Source organism: Paramisgurnus dabryanus, chromosome 20 (assembly GCF_030506205.2).
Source record: "Paramisgurnus dabryanus chromosome 20, PD_genome_1.1, whole genome shotgun sequence".
Classification (NCBI taxonomy): domain Eukaryota; kingdom Metazoa; phylum Chordata; class Actinopteri; order Cypriniformes; family Cobitidae; genus Paramisgurnus; species Paramisgurnus dabryanus.
Window position 1 is genome coordinate 26,757,453 of NC_133356.1, and position 16,386 is coordinate 26,773,838.

Sequence of the window (16,386 nt, forward strand, 5' to 3'; positions counted from 1 at the left end):
TAATATGTGACCCTAAACTTTTGAACATACTGTAAGTGCCTCAATATAATATTACCATCATCACTACAGTTATTTGCATTATACTATTGGACAATTTGATTTGTGTTTAGAAAAATAATATATATATATATATATATATATATATATATATATATATATATTGTGAACAGTAAAACTAATATACTAAGTAGATACTCTATCTCCCTTCATTTTAATCCATATCCTTGCTCTCAAAAACAAACTATCAAGCTAACAAGCCTATGTGCCCAACTTTCCCATTGAGGCCTTTCTGCTTTATGCAATGTTAAATTACTATAACAAGCTTTCATCAACCCTTCATCTTTCTCCTCATTTATACCAGGGTAAAATCAGATTATTTCTCTAGGCTCTCCTCACAGGAAATTCTGACCGTGGCTGATTTGCTTGTTTTCAATAACTTTCTGGATCGTACCTCCTCAGGCGAAACCCCATGAGCAAAAGGTGTTTTAAATAATTACATACACTTACATCTGTCAAACCATAAACATCTGTCAAAATATTAAAAGACACATAACACAACACATTCCTAAAATAAGATAGACTCACGCATACAGCATTTCACTTCTACATAATGTAGGTACGTTTCTATTTGTGGTTGTTTTTTTTCAGCAGCATGGCTTCGGTTTCGGAAATGAATATCAAATGTGGCTCTGTTTGCATAAATCAAAACAGCCCAGTGGGTTTGGGGTTTTGTTACCTCTTCATTTCCACAAAACGCTGAATGCATTTAAGCTGTGTCCACTGACCACTTCACAGAGATTCTGAGCTCTGCTCTCTGCGTCTCTCTCTCTCTCTCTCTCTCTCTCTCTCTCTCTCTCTCTCTCTCTCTCTCCAGTGAAGTGGAGCAGTGAGTCAGGTACAGCACTCTGTCAAAGAGGAAAATGACTTGAGATGAAATAAGATCAACAAGGGCATTGTATGATTGAGGCAATGCACGGAAGAGGCTGAACTATAAAGTTGAAGTAATGTCTTATGAAGGCTTTAAAAGATTCAGTGATTAACTTATTCATAAGCTGTGTCTAACTCTCACAACACTTTGAGCTGTCTGATTCACACTCAGAGTACTTTATTAACTAATAAATAACATTCACATGAACATAAAGTAAACTCTAGAACAGTGGTCTCCAACATAGCCTCAATTTTAATATTTATTTATTACACATTTTTATATTAGTTTGGCTTCTTTTATGTATGTTAACATTTTAAACATCAATAAAACATATCAACAGGTAAAACAAAAAAAGTTTTGAGTTGACTATATCACAAAAGATATTACTTTTGATAGTTTTTCCCATTGCGGTAGCCCTTGCTCACAAAAAGGTTGGAGACCCCTGATCTAGACTCTGTGTACATATCTTGAGTGTTTGTAATTCTATATTTTGTGACTGCATCCCAATTTAAAGACTGGATCCTTTGAAGACTTTGAAGGCGAGGACTCTGTCTTCAAAGGATGCATCCTCTGAAGTCCACAAATCGAACTGAGATGAAACAGACAGGCCTACGAAGGGTCCATAGTTGCTTCACCTGCTGTTCCCTCCCACCGCGCCTGTCAGCGGGGCAAAGCAACAGTGTCATGTGGCCTTCGGAGGTTACAGCCTTTGAATTGAGATGCAGCCTGTGTGCAAACATAGACTGCATGACTGTGTGTAGATGTAGACTGTGTGTAGATGTAGACTGTGTGTAGATGTACACTGCGTCTAGATGTAGACTGGCTAAGGCATCAAGGCACGTTCAATCTAAGGTTTGCTTTACTTTCTGTCTCCTGAGATACCTTCATCTTATTGATCTCTGAAGTAGAGGTCTAGACGGGTCCAAAAATTCCTACCCAAACCCGAAGAGACCCGTAAATGTGCTACACTGAACCGACCCGGACCCGTCTGTTATTTTGTAAGCTGGACCCGGAACCGACCCGGACCTGTCGCTTATTTAAAAGCTGGACCCGAAACCGTCCGGAAAGACACAGACCCGACCAGCAAATATTCTTAAGCTAAAAGTCAATAGTCTTACCCATAGAAGTTAGCCGTCTCCCTCCTTGTACCTGACAGTGATGCACAATCCTCATTGCCAAGAAAGTTCCATCCATGTTATTGGTGTTAATTAACACAGTTTTACATTTGTTGTTTATCAGGTCACCTTGCATAATAATTTGTACTGTTTGCCCATTTGGATTATAACGATTGCTCGTTCAGTGCCATGGCTGCTTTCGTTAGCTTTACTTCCTTGCTATCATCTCTGTGCTCTTTGAGCAGAGTCTGCTCGAAAACTTTAAATACAAAAGCAAGACGGTCAATTTATAATATTATTATAAAAATTGGAGTCAGTGCAAAACGTGCGGTATGGCGGAATAAGTCCCGCCTTCTAAATTAAAGAGCCAATTGTCAAAGGTAAAGTCATTGCGTCTCACTGCAGAAGCTCCTGACCTGACTGGTAGCCAGAGAAACATTACATTTAAATGTAATTACAGTGTTACAGTTAAATATAAACTTTTAAACGCAATTTGAGCGTCATAAAAAAATTTATGCGACAGTTCATCTAAGTTTTTTTTTGCTGTTTTTGCATTTTTTTTCTTAATGTGAGTGTGTGTGTTCTCCAAGGCCAATTGACTCGGGTATTACCCACAATGTTAAACAGACCTGGGACCCGAAGTAATAGATTGAGACTTGACCCGGACCCAGGTCTTCCGTGTAGACCTCTACTCTGAAGGCAAAATAGATGTATCCTTCCCCATGTCACACAATGCTATGCGTGTGCATGTGTGAGGAATGGTGATTTGGTCTGACAGGATAGAGCTAAAAAAATGGCGGCAGAGAATCTGGTAAGATATTTAAGTTTAAATTCACTTTCAATAACTTTTGATTGTATTTCTAACGACAAATTAGTGTTATAATTTTTTATATAGTTTTTTAAATATATTTGTTAAAATGCTCTCTATTTATAGATCAAATATAATTAATTTATGTTGCCAATGAAGCCGAATATGCTTCTTGGAGCTGCCTTCATTTGCAAACACTGCCTTCGAAAGCATTCCCTGCTGAGAAATACAGCATACCAGCAAGACCAGCATATGTTGTGTTTTGGTGATGGTTTTCTGGTGACCACCAGCTTTTACACTTAAGACTGTGTGTAAATGTAGACTGTTGCTATGAAGCACTGTTGCCTCACAGCAAGAAGGTCCCCGGTTTGAGCCTCGGCGGTGCTGGGTGGTCTTTCTGTGTAGAGTTTGCATGTTCTACCTGTGTCAGCATGGGTTTAATCTGGGTATTCCAGTTTCCTCTTACAGTCCAAAAACATGCAGGTTGGGTAAATTGGAAATGTCAAATTGCCCCTCCCCCAACATGTGGTCTGTGTATGGAATAACTTTTGTATAGGTTGACCGGTTTTTGGATGCTGGAATGGTATTACTTGTAGTGGAGATAATATGTACTGTAGGAAAGATAAATGCCTTTATATGGATTTTTTATGGATAACACTTTTTCAAATATCTACCATGTGCTTTTAAAAGTAACCTATCCCACACCAGTAATGAATACTCATGAAATTTGTGTTTGTGTGTGTATGCATTTGCAGGTGTAGATCCATGTGTTGAAAGTGGCTCCTGCGATGAAAGGTTGAAAGGTTTAGCATAGTCTCGGTGGCCAGGATTAAACTGGATCAAGTACTGTACAAACCAACCAGTTGAGCTGGTTGCACCCAAGCCATAGCACAATAGGTACTGGTGTGTGTTGGTTTTGCTGCTCTGAATAGACCACAGATTTTGGTTTGCTAAGGGACCAAAGGCCACAGGGATCTAAACATAAGGGTACAAGGGTCACAATCATGGCTTCCTTTGACAAGATGTGTCTCAAGATGAGCTCAGAGGCTAGCTCGTGTTAGCAGAGCAACCTGCAGTACATGTGTCCAAAAACAAAGGAATGTGAGAGATGGGGCCAGAGGTTTGAGTAGCCTATAAAGCTCTATACTAATCTTAGCCGCGAGTACTAAGTACACAGAGCTCGAGTCAGACTACACTGGATCAGTTTGAAGAGATCGGGGTGCACTCTGGCATATCTTTCCTGCATCACTAAGCAATGTGTACATGTAACATTAAGTTCCAGTTATCTGTTCTGCATCCATCTATCTACCCATCTACCCATCTACCCATCTATCTATCTATCTATCTATCTATCTATCTATCTATCTATCTATCTATCTATCTATCTATCTATCTACATTATCTACAGCAGGGCGAGTCAACTGGTAGCCCTCCAAATGCAGCCATCCAATCATTTTTATCTGGCCTGCCCGTCATCTTTGTTTGATTTAAAATCAGCATGGTTACTTTAAGACTCGCAGGAGAGTCGAATCTGGAGGTGCATAATTATCGGATTCAATTTGAGCTTTGGATGCATTAAAAAAATAAACTTGTGCAACTACACCAAATGTGACACGCCGACCGGAAGTGATGTATTTCAGTGTGTTCTAATCAAAACACTGTGTGCAAGGTGAAACCTCTTTGGATGTCTTGTCATGTTGTATGTTTGTTCAATATATAATAAAAAAAGGTGAAAATTATTAATTCTTTTTTTGTTTAACTTTATCAGTAACACTTAAATCCTAAAACAACTATTGATTACTGATAAATAAATTATTAAGTATAAATATATTCCTAGATTAAAGGCTCTTGCGCTGGAATGAGCTTCTCTTCCATGTTGACACGGATTTACGATTAAACTGAAATTTCATTACGACTGCCACTAGGGGGCGAACTCCAACAGTCGTGTCCAAATGTAGTGTTCAATGGAAAGGCGTTTTTTTAACAATTTTAAAATGGCCCATCTAGCTAAGATCAGAGACACCAGTTGACAGTGAAGTGATTGTGAAGTGACTGTCAAGTATGGTAGCCCATACTCAAAATGTGACCTCTGATTTGGGCCATCCCAGTGAATAGTGAACACATGCACATACACACAATTGCAACCTGCCAGCTGTAAGACTCAAACCGTCAACCTTTGGGTTATAAGCCCAACTTTCTAACCATTAGGCCACGACTGCCTCCACCAGTACCAGTACCAGTTAAGGTACCAGTGTGGCAATCTGAGGGACAACCACATTGGTGAACCTCTAAGCACACTTCAAGAAAATGATCTCTGAGTTTCTCCAGTAACTATAAAGGTTATCTTTGGCTGTCATTGGAGACTTAAATTAGCTAAAATTATATTCAATTTACTTGAGTACACAATAAGAAATGCCTTCAAAGGTGGACCAAAGGTTTGCCAAAGAGTTCAACAAATGTAGAAATCCGAGGAATCCCCAAAACTTTCCATTTTAAAGTTGCAGTAATTTCCTTATACAGTATATTCACTCTAGTGAGACCAGTGATGAAGAAATCTAATGGATATTAATGCCATTTGAAAGGCTTGAAACAGGCCTGACCTTGACTCCTTTAATAAAAGCAGAACGATGCATGCCGCACCTGAACAAACATTTACAATACTGTACTGTAGATGTCTATGTTTGTATAAGCTATATGGATACCCTTTATGTGCTTCTTTTTCCCACCCATTTTGCCAATTTATCCACTCCCTTTGGGATGCGCAGGTTTAGAGCTCACACTGTGCTTTCAATTAATGGCTTGTCGTGAAGTCTAAATGCAGCAGTGTGAACAACCAATCTACACTCAGAATAATTAAAGAAGTCACAAGTCCTCTCACTCAACAGCTTGTTAGCACTGACCTATTATGGCGCTTCGCTGTCTGAATGACAGGACCCTTGTGAAGTCTTCCAAGATGTTTGCTCAGCCCAAGCAAAGAGTTCTGGAATGGCAGCAATAACAAGCCTCGACGTCTGGAGGGAATGATGTCAACCCCCTAGTTCTGGATCAGAGCCTGGCACGGATCTGGGGAGTAAGAGGAGGGGGGGCGAGTGTTACCCACTGTCAAAATTACATACAGTTGGCTTTGCTCCCCTGTAATGTTAAAGTATAAGCGAACGCACTGAATGGGCCATTCATGACTTTTTTCCTCTTTAACACAACGTCAAAAACACAACATGGTAAATGTTTGAGAACTGGACACTGATGAAAATGCAGTGCGCTGATGAGAGCTGTATGCAAACTAATACGAAGGGTTTGCATAACATTGAGAGGAAACGATGTACAGTCCTATTACCAGATTCTGACACTGATAAAAATACCAACATAAATTTAAATGGACTAACATCTGCAACGAGAAGCTGCAAACAACCATTCAAGAGCAGTTTTTTTCAAGTAACTAGTTGTGGCTTGAAGTGGAATAATAATTATATAGAATATATATAATAATAATAATCCACATTTTAGAATAATAACAAACTCATCAAACTATGGCATAACATAAATATAATTACTGTATAGGAATTATGATGTAACCAAAAATCCAAAACAAAACTATTTTATCTTCAAAGTAGCCACACTTTGCAGAAAATGTACAAAAATGTACTCTTGGAATTACCCGGCGTCTTGTGGCTTTTTAACAGAATTGAAAGGTGGTCGAATTTTTTCAGGGCTATTTTTGGCTGTTTTTCTTCATTATTTGGTCCAAGTTATCAGTTTTTTAAATAAATGTTTTGTTTCATAATAAAAGAAAATAACACATTGGCACAATTCTATTCTTCCACATAGCTCTTTTTAAACATTCACACATATGTGAAACTGGACCACAAAACCAGAAAAGGGTCTTTTTTGAAATTGAGATTTATAAATTACCTTAAAAGTTTTTGGAAAGTTTGTTAGGATAGGCCCAGATACAACTATTTGAAAATCTGGAATATTCGCCTTTAAAGTTGTCCAAACAAAGTCTTTAGCAACACATTTTACTAAAAATAAATATTTATTTATTTATTTATTGCAACATTGCAAGCTATATGCACTGTATATATATATATATATATATATATATATATATATATATATATATATATATATATATATATATATATATATATATATATATATATATATATATATATAATCAGTACCTTTTGATCTCTGAAGCCAACAAGGAAGTGACTTAAACTGCAATTCATCGACTGGCCAGTAGAGACCGGCTCCAAAAGGGAGTTAATTCCTATAGACCCTTTCACAGTTCACGTCACAGGCGGTTCACACTGCGTGTGTCGGGGTCAGAAAAGTCATTACAGCAGATTGAGTTGCGTATTATTCGGTATCGTCAAAAATGCCTACTTGCCTCGTAGGCTGTGAAAATCGCATCAGGTCTTCCGTTATGTTTTTCTGGATTCCTGCAGAATCTCAAAAACAAAAAAATACAACATCTGGCTGCAAGGAGCCGTCCCTTTCTGCAACCAGTTTGGCTCCGCCCACAAAAAACGTCATCTCTGTTTGCAAACACAAAGGTGGTCTATAGTCCCATGTTAAAATGCCCAACTTTACAGCAGAAATAAATATGTTTACCGCCTGGCACTAAAACGTTTTTTCTTTTTTTGGTCTATATACAGTAGCTAATTTTGTCCGTCATGGCAACTGTGAGGGAGATCCTGTCTCTTTACCCATTTTCGGTTATCCGCAAGTGATGCGAAGCCAAGATGGCGACGGCAAGTCCTGCCAACTATTGGCTTCAAAAGAGCTCTTCACAAACCTATGGGTGACGTCACGGACACTACGTCCATATTTTTTTTACAGTCTATGGTTGGAACCCATGACCTTTTGCACTGTTAATGCAATGCTCTACCACTGAGCTATACAGGAGCACATACAATATATATTAAGTATATACAATATACTTAATATCCTGATGATTTTGACAAATATAAAGTATTGTTGGCTATTGCTACAAATATATCCGTGCACCTTAGACTTGCTTTATGTTGTGGGTCACATATGCCTTCAAATCAATAGATTTATTAGATCACGAGAAAGATTTCATTGACCCTAAACTTACAATAATGTACACGTTAAATCACTTCTAGTGAAGTTTTTATACGATGCATTGATGCAGAGATCTGGTTAAAAAAACAGCAGGACATTTTTTTCTAAGAATCTGTCTTTTCCGGAAAGTCTCGGCTCTGAAAAGGAGTTTGTTCTCTTTGCTCTCAAGATTTTTCATTGCCAGGATCTCCCTAAAGACGTCTTTGAACTGAAGGGTATTGTCAACACCTCCTAGGAGATCAGGCATACTAGCCTTGACATATCCACAAGGAGCAATAACCAGGACTATGAAAGATCCAACCTGCTGTGCCCATAAGGCAATCCCCTGCCTGTCTAACATTAACTACTATAAGAAGCATTCCCTTGTTTAAACACCCATCTAATCCTTTCCTTCTTGGGAACAACATTGCTTATCATCAAGACTTAAAAAAAATAAGGGATGGTATGATAAACAATACTGTGTGAGTCATCCAGACTGGTTGTGCCAGTGCTATGCCCTTATATTTACCTATGTACAGAGTTCAGACAAACTCATTCTTGTTGTGCTACACTTTAATTCTTGTTCATTGACTGAGTTAAATGTGTAAGATACCGTATACTTATACACAAGAACACAACTCTTAAAAACTACAGTATGCAAACTTTGTTTAAGAACGATATGTGCAAAAGAGAACTTTTCACAAGGTGCATGTCACAGGATCAGGGTGCGAGTAAAATCAGTTGACAGATTAAACTGGCAAGGCTTTAAAATGCATTGCACCTCTGTGATGACAAATAACTGCAATGACTGTGAAACATGCAGTAAAAAAAGAACGGTGTGTAGCGCTGTTAAACAGGTAGCATGCATCCATACAAATTACTGAGGTCTTTTAATGCAAGTATTTGTATTGCATTCATGAATGCATGTTATTAATATTTCAATAAATAGTTATCTGGTATAAAACTATTTGGACCTCCACATGGGCAGCTCCCAACTGTTGGGTCCCCTGCATTTCCATAAATCAAACAGCATCCATTTAGTGTTCTTTATATGTATCTGGATGGGCAGTAAGTCCAGGGGATGTGGTCAGGAAACGCTCTCTGTTGCTGACACTGTATGGGGTAGAGAAAGGAAGGATACAGTATCTTTGGTCTGGCTGATAAAACAAAGAAAACTGCACAAGCAGCCTATTTTTATCGATAAATGGGTTGCAATGCAAGCACAGATGAGTCACAAAATGCCTCTTCTCCAAAAAAGTGCATAAGTGCAGCTTATCCAAAAAATTCTGCAATAGCTGTTTCACATTTTTAGTTTTAAAAATGCTTGCAATGTCTCAGTAAAGGCATTTGTGTATATTTGCATTGCTAAGAGTGCTCTGAAAACCATTTGAACTTGAGGATTGTGAAAGAGGTTCATTTGGAGTTCTGTAAATCAAGTAAAATTTCCAGCAGAGAGGAAAACATGTCAAGGGAACTGGCAGAGGAACAGTCTCCTGAAAACATGTTAATAAAGCTATAAAGAGGTATAGGGAGGACAGGGGCAGATACCAGATCAGGCCATTATCTCTACCTGGGTCTGCTTGCATAGTTTGTCCCTCCTAAACAAATATTTAGTTACAGCTTCTGTGTATTCTCACTCTCTGCATTAAACTCTGAAAGTTGGTAGTTCAGTTCTTTGAAATTCAAAAAGGTTTAAGCACGGACTATTGCAAGCAACTGGGAAATAGTTTGTGAGTAATAAACTCATAGTGAGCATTTCAGAATAATGAAATCATAACTGCTCTCAAGACAATTTTATTGAGGACTGGAATCACAAGAAAGAAACATGATTAAATAAATACAGTTGAATAATTCCAGTTCTCAAATAACTGCACAATATTAAACTGTATTCCTGAATAAGGTAACCTGACCTGTTATCAGTTCATGCCAAATGAGGTGACATCATTTCCTCTTGGCAGCCTCACAAACACTTAATCTTCAAGTTGCCTGGAGGAAAACGGTGTGTGTGTGGAAAAAAACAGGCGCAGTAATGATAATAATTATGCCTTCTACTATAATGAGCATAGCCCACGGGCCTTAGTACATAACACTGAACCAATGACCTGTCACAACTCACAGCTAACAGTCATAGCTAACCAAAGACATATGTGAGTTATAGCCTAAAATACATTCCTCTGTCATAAGACCTATAAAGGTGAGATTTATTCATGTGACTGGTACAGATTTATTAAAACGAGTAGTGTACACCTTTTAAAACATATACTGTACATCCATCTAAGAGTTACAAAGGATTACTTTAGTGAAACTTTTATTAGTTAATGCATAATATGGCTATTTTCTTTTGTATGCAGTGGATTACATCAGAGGTTTTTGTAAGACGAAACGCTCTTAACCAAAATAATCTATTCCTTATAGTGCTCAACTAATATTAAAAAAATTATAGTGTATTTGCTTGTTTAACTTAAAAAATTAATAATATAAAAAAATATATTTTTACCCGTTTTAATTTGCTTTTAATGGTGCATTAAGTTTTCTGCTATATTGTAGTGTTGTGTGATGGTCACATTGCACCCAGATGAAACAAATAAAATATATATTTAGTGTAAGTAGGTGTTTAATTAATTTATTTTTAAATTAATTTAATTTTTATTTAATTTAAATCATTTTATGTTTAAAGGTTCAATGGATACATTTTAGGAGGATCTACTTACAGAAATGCAATTTAATATACATAACTATATTATCAGTGGTGTATAAATACCTTATATAATGAACCGTTATGTTTTTGTTACCTTAGATTGAGCCGCTTTTATCTACATAAACCGTGGGTCCACATACAAGGAAGTCGCCATTTTGTGCCGCCATGTTTCTATAGTGCTCTACAGAGCACATTTTGTTATTACGTTGTCTCAGACAGCGACGTGTTTGTCCTATGTCGGTAACTGTAGCTTCTCTATGTGCTTCGAAAGGTATGGGTGAGCGGTGGACTGAGTTGTTGTAATTCGCAACCTCACCACTAGATGCCGCTAAAATCTACATACAGCACCTTTAATTGTAATAAGTTTATCATCAGCTCACAAACCGCTTGTAATTCCCTCACGAACCACCTTGGGTTTACGAACCCTGAGTTACATGTGCATAAAAATGATTTGTCTTATGCAACGTAGGAACTTGGAACATAAAAGCATCTCTAATAAAATTATTTGCCAGTGCATTTGTTGATTGTCAAATTTGAGACTGATTTCTAATTAATCGAAATATCTAGTGAATATCTATGCAAAGGTGTATAGGTAGAATTGTATATTTGAAGATTTAGATTTGTGCAAAGTATTAAGAAGTGGAGTATTACACTACAGAATGTGTCTTGCTATATACTTACAGTATTTACTAAAAAGTTTGTTAAAGCAGCAATTCTAAAAAAGACCTATTCAAACCCATGGTTAACAAATGAAATCTGTAGCCAAAGGAAGAAAAATTATATATCGAAGAAAAACATTCTTGACGATGTTTGGAGAGTAAATGCATTGTGTGCATTGAGCCTCCTTAGTGTTTCGACAGCTAACTGTTATCTGTTTCCACAGAACACAACGCAAGTGCAGACAGATCACAGCGATGACAGATTTTGCCGATTTCACATCGACAAAAGGCTTGTATGGGCAAAGAACCACTTTCTGACAAAACACCTTCCGTGTCCTATGTAGTGCTCTCTATGTCTATGACCTAGATTACTGGGGTTACACTGAAAGAAAAGAAAGAAAGTTGAAAGGAAAAGTAAAATAAATCAAGTTATGAGTGTTTTGAGTTTTGTAAAACGTGTTTACAAGGTTCAAGTCATCCCTGCATAGTGGTATTAATGCCAATAGTCTATAAAAATGTTGTTTAATGTAGTTAAATGTCTTTTAATTATGAATGCTATTTCCGTTTGGTGTGCAAATGCTCCGGTACAACCCTTCCCAAAAAACAGTAAAGCGGAAATCACTGTTAAATTGAACCCAATGTTTATTCCAGCGTCTCATCTGAGAGGGATTAATTTTTTCCCTATGCTGACCTTTTTTTACCACTGTCATGCGTATCACCTATAGTGCAGCTTAGCAGGCTGCTAAACAAAGAGGGTAGGTTATGCCATAATGCAGGTTCTGTCCTTTACAATTTTGGTTATTAATACCGAATCTGTTAAGTGAAAAGTTAAGAGTGTGTGGTATGGGGGGGCTGACGGTCAGCTGTCTGCAGCTGTCTCTACACACTGGATTTGTTGAGTCACTCTTTTACTGTAGGATGTTTGCTAGTCTTATCTCATGCATGCCACAATCTTTTCTAGCTTTAGCAAACTTCCAAGGCTCTCTCAACAGAGTTGAGTTACATTATCTATTTCTGCTATCAAAATGAACAAGTCAGCATTGAATGTAAACGCCCAGACAAATGAACATAAATCTTCCCACAGCGTTGCCTCTCAGAAGAACTCAAATCAGATCTGGCTCTGATCCCAGATTTAGGCATATTGGGAATATGTTGTTGATTCTCCCTAACATTAGTGTTAAAGGCAGGCCAAAGATCATATCGAAACTGTCAAGATCAAGTCTGCAATGAAGTCCATCTGTCATATCTGATGTTTAATTTGATGTCTCCAAACATCTTAGCTAAATTGGCCTTGTCAGGTTGCCCACAATGCATGGGAACAGATTAAATAAAGCTTTTTTACTCTGGCTGCAAAAAAAAACAAAAACAAGACTGAACAAAAACAGGGCATTGAGAAAATTTCACAATCACAATAAATGAATTTTAATGACATAACACCTCAGTGCACACAACACAAACTTGATGCAGTAATAAATATTTGCCAGTCAGCATGAAAACATCTGGAATTGATTGTGGATATGAAAAGTGGCATTGCGTGCATGCAAGTTCTAATGTTCTCTGTCAGGAAACTAAACTTTTATACAACATATTAAAGGAATTGAATTGATCTAGGCTTCAAATAGAGAGTTTGCATAAGTGTCCAAACAAGTAATCAAATTTCGGTCTGTTCTTTAATCTTATTAGCTTTCAAAATTTTAATTTTATTATATTTAAGAAAGTAAAGAAAATAAGATAAAACCTCATTTCAGCAACTAAGAGAAAGCAAGGGAACAAAATGAAATGAGGAAGTGAATAAAGGGGACCTGATGAAATGCATTAAAATCAATAAAAAATGAATTCTTAACCTTTGAACAACACTGCCATCAGCTGGTAGGCATGTTTTAGTGCTTGCTGTGCATGTGTTAGCTTTACACAAGGCTTTTAGATGATCGAAGACTGACGCCTGCTGTTTGAAAGCGGTGCTACATATTATATTAGAAAATTCTAAAAATTCTAATACTTCACATAATTGTGTGTCATTTTTACTCACTCTTTTAAACTCACTCACTGTTATAAGAAAATATCATTTATTATTATTATTATTATTATTATCAATAAGCCTGATATTTTGCTATATTATTTCTTATTTACCTAGTAATGTTTTGTATTAGCATGCTATGCTAGTAAACATTTCTGCCCGGTTTATTACTGTTTTTCTTTTGGTTTCTGGATGTTTGGACAATGTTGTGTGTAACAACTTTCAGGCCAACAATAAAATGGAATGGAAAACATCTGTTGTGTGTCAAGTTGCAAAAACACTGCTCCAGGTGAGGCTCGAACTCACAACCTCGGCATTGCTTTGCAATGTACTGCTATATAAGTACCGCGCGCTAACCGATTGCGCCACTGGAGCTTCGCTCACATTGGCTGCAATCAGATAGTTAAACATAAGCCCTGTTCTACTATACATCTATATGTTTTAGATATTTTGTTAACACTACTTCCCTTTCATTTACAGATCTGTGCTATATTGTGTTAACTACATATATATGCGTAATCACACATTATTTGCAGTTAAAGTTCTGCGAGGATATTACATAACAGGATAAATAACAGATTCTAAACAATGTGATTATAAAATATCATATTTATGCAAGGAGACATTTTTTTCTAAATAGACTTTTGGGGTTTTATGTCTCGTTGACAAACATATTTTCACTGCATATGTTTTACAACGCAACAATTACAACGCAACAATTAAATTAATCTGAATCGCTTTTATAGTGTTGCAGCTTTTGAAAAAAAAACTACTTTTCACTTACCAAGAGATATATTGCAAAGTCAGTAACTCAGTGAAACATGCTGCAACATTGTAGGCAAAAACATTAATGTTGTGATGTTTACTGACTTTGATCTGTTTTAGTGCTCCCTCCAGCGGACACTTGTTTTCTCTCTCTATTGTTTCTCACTTAAAGCCTGCATTTAAAACATAAAATAAATACCTGACCAGAGGTGTCAAGTAAGGGTCAAGTAACGAAGTACAAATACTTCGTTATTTTGGGTATCTGGGTTTTTCAGACGACTTTTTACTTCTACTCCTTACTTTTTTACGCAATTATCTGTACTTTCTACTCCTTACATTTTAGTGCTTGTTCGATAGTGCTGCAAAGATAAACATAAAGAACCGCGAGAGCGATTAGAAAACATGCGGAGCAGTTTGCTCTCGCGATGCTTTGATATCATCCGCCTTCCGTTTGTACAGTAACAGAACGCGGCATTCTGTCTTCAAATGGAAAAGTACAAAATAAAACTCGCGCATCACTTCAGGTCAGTTCACATTCACAAGCCTGTGTAAGCTGGCTGCTGACACCAACTCATCTGTGTGATTTAAAAAGTGTAACAATACCAATTTATATCATGTAACTTCAGTTGTTTAACTTCAATTACATTGTGCTGCGTTGCGTTTTGAGCCATGGCAAAGATATCTATGCTAAAGACATCTGTTGTTTTGGATATGCCCTAAATTTTTTGCATTTAGAAAACCTACTTAGCTGAATGCTTGAGTGTTCAAATCAATCAAAACACATAACCGTACATACCAACTTTTGCTTTTGTTAATCAGCTGTTTCCTTAAACCTGACTTTTAATTTACTTACAAGAAAGACATAATTCTCCAAAATTGCATGTTTGTAGTTTGTGTTGCTGTCAAAATACAATTATAAATGATAACAATAGCATATTTCTATTCTCACACATACTATAGTTGTGTGTGATTTTGTTGTTTTTTAACTAAAGAGGGCACCACTGTAAAAGTTTTGCCAGCAGCGGCCCTGCTCTGAAGTTTGACTTTTTACACCATTACAATATTTATAGGCAACTAGTCATCATATCTTCCTCTCTATGGAACACATGTTAATGCTCAGTAGTACACATATATGGTTCTTTAATGCAGTGGTTATCAAACCTTTTTTTCGGCCTCCCTTGTGTACAGTGGATTCCTTCGCGGCCCCCCAGAATTTATAAAAAAAGTTATGTATTTCATAAAATATTATAAAATTGGGGCCCCTGGCACCATCTCGCGGTCCCCAGTTTGAGAACCACTGCTTTAATGTATTTGTTTGCGTTGTATTAAAATGTGTTCATTTTTAATGGGCATATACCGTATGTGGTTGAAACAGATAGCCTAGTGCAGGGGAAGGCAACATGGAGTGCCGATGTCCTGCAGTGTTTAGCTCCAGGTCTAATCAAGCAGACCTGAACAAACTAATAAAGGTCTAAAAAGTCACCTGAAACTACAGGTAGCCAAGGTTTTATAAGGGTTGGAGCTAAAATCTGCAGGATATCGGTACTCCTGGACGGACGTTGCCTACCCCTGGCCCTAGTGCATCCCAAATTTTTTAACATTAACATTTTAATATAACACTATAGTTATTATGGCCTTTAGAAACGTTTTTTAGAGGAGAAAGTGTAGTGCACAATAGCCCCCTGTGGCGTGGCCTAGGCTTTTTTCGTAATGAAATTCTTTTTCCTTACATTACTTTTACTTTTATACTTTAAGTAGTTTTGAAACCAGTACTTTTTCACTTTTACTTGAGTTAAAAGCTTGAGTTGATACTTCAACTTTTTAAAACCTAGTATCTATACTTCTACTTGAGTAATGAATATGAATACTTTTGACACCACTGTACCTGACTAAATACTGTTGAAGGAATATAAAGGGTTTATTGATTAAAACACTAAAACAAACAAAACAATATATTGTGGAGTGTAGTAAATGAGGAAACAAGAGACGGAGATGCGTTGAGTCAGCTTTACTATCCACTTCAATACTACTATCACACAGTACAGCGAGTGATATCAAAACAACAACACACAACCGAAAACCGGAACTCGTCATTATCTACCACCCCTTCCTTAAAGGTACAGTCCCTTGGTGAATGTCTCTTCAGTCTTAATTGTAGGTCGCTACACAGGCCCCCCCAGAATTCACCCATAATGACCGAACAGGTACCCCAAATAGAACATATGACACTATGCATTAGAACAAAATAGAACTGTCCAGCACATAACAGTCCCTCAAACAAATTCAACGTACAGGGGGGCGGACTGGGCGGCCATACCGGCTGCGCTTA

General features: G+C 37.2%; 1 long non-coding RNA gene and 1 other non-coding gene across 3 annotated transcripts in view; both read right to left on the minus strand.

Moving 5' to 3' along the window:
• The window catches only part of LOC135787394 (uncharacterized), a 120,552-nt gene extending 106,366 nt beyond the window's left edge, over positions 1–14,186 (minus strand). For both annotated transcript variants that reach the window (XR_010547063.2, XR_010547064.2), the window contains exons 1-2: positions 14,077–14,186; positions 5,752–5,914 (exon numbers count right to left, since the gene is read on the minus strand). This is a non-coding gene — a long non-coding RNA (uncharacterized lncRNA). The remainder of the gene's footprint in view (positions 1–5,751; positions 5,915–14,076) is intronic.
• trnai-uau (transfer RNA isoleucine (anticodon UAU)) lies at positions 13,574–13,667 on the minus strand. The gene is made up of 2 exons: positions 13,630–13,667; positions 13,574–13,609 (listed from the first exon to the last, which is right to left on the minus strand). It is a non-coding gene; the product is annotated as a tRNA-Ile (tRNA).
• Positions 14,187–16,386: the final 2,200 nt, after the last annotated feature.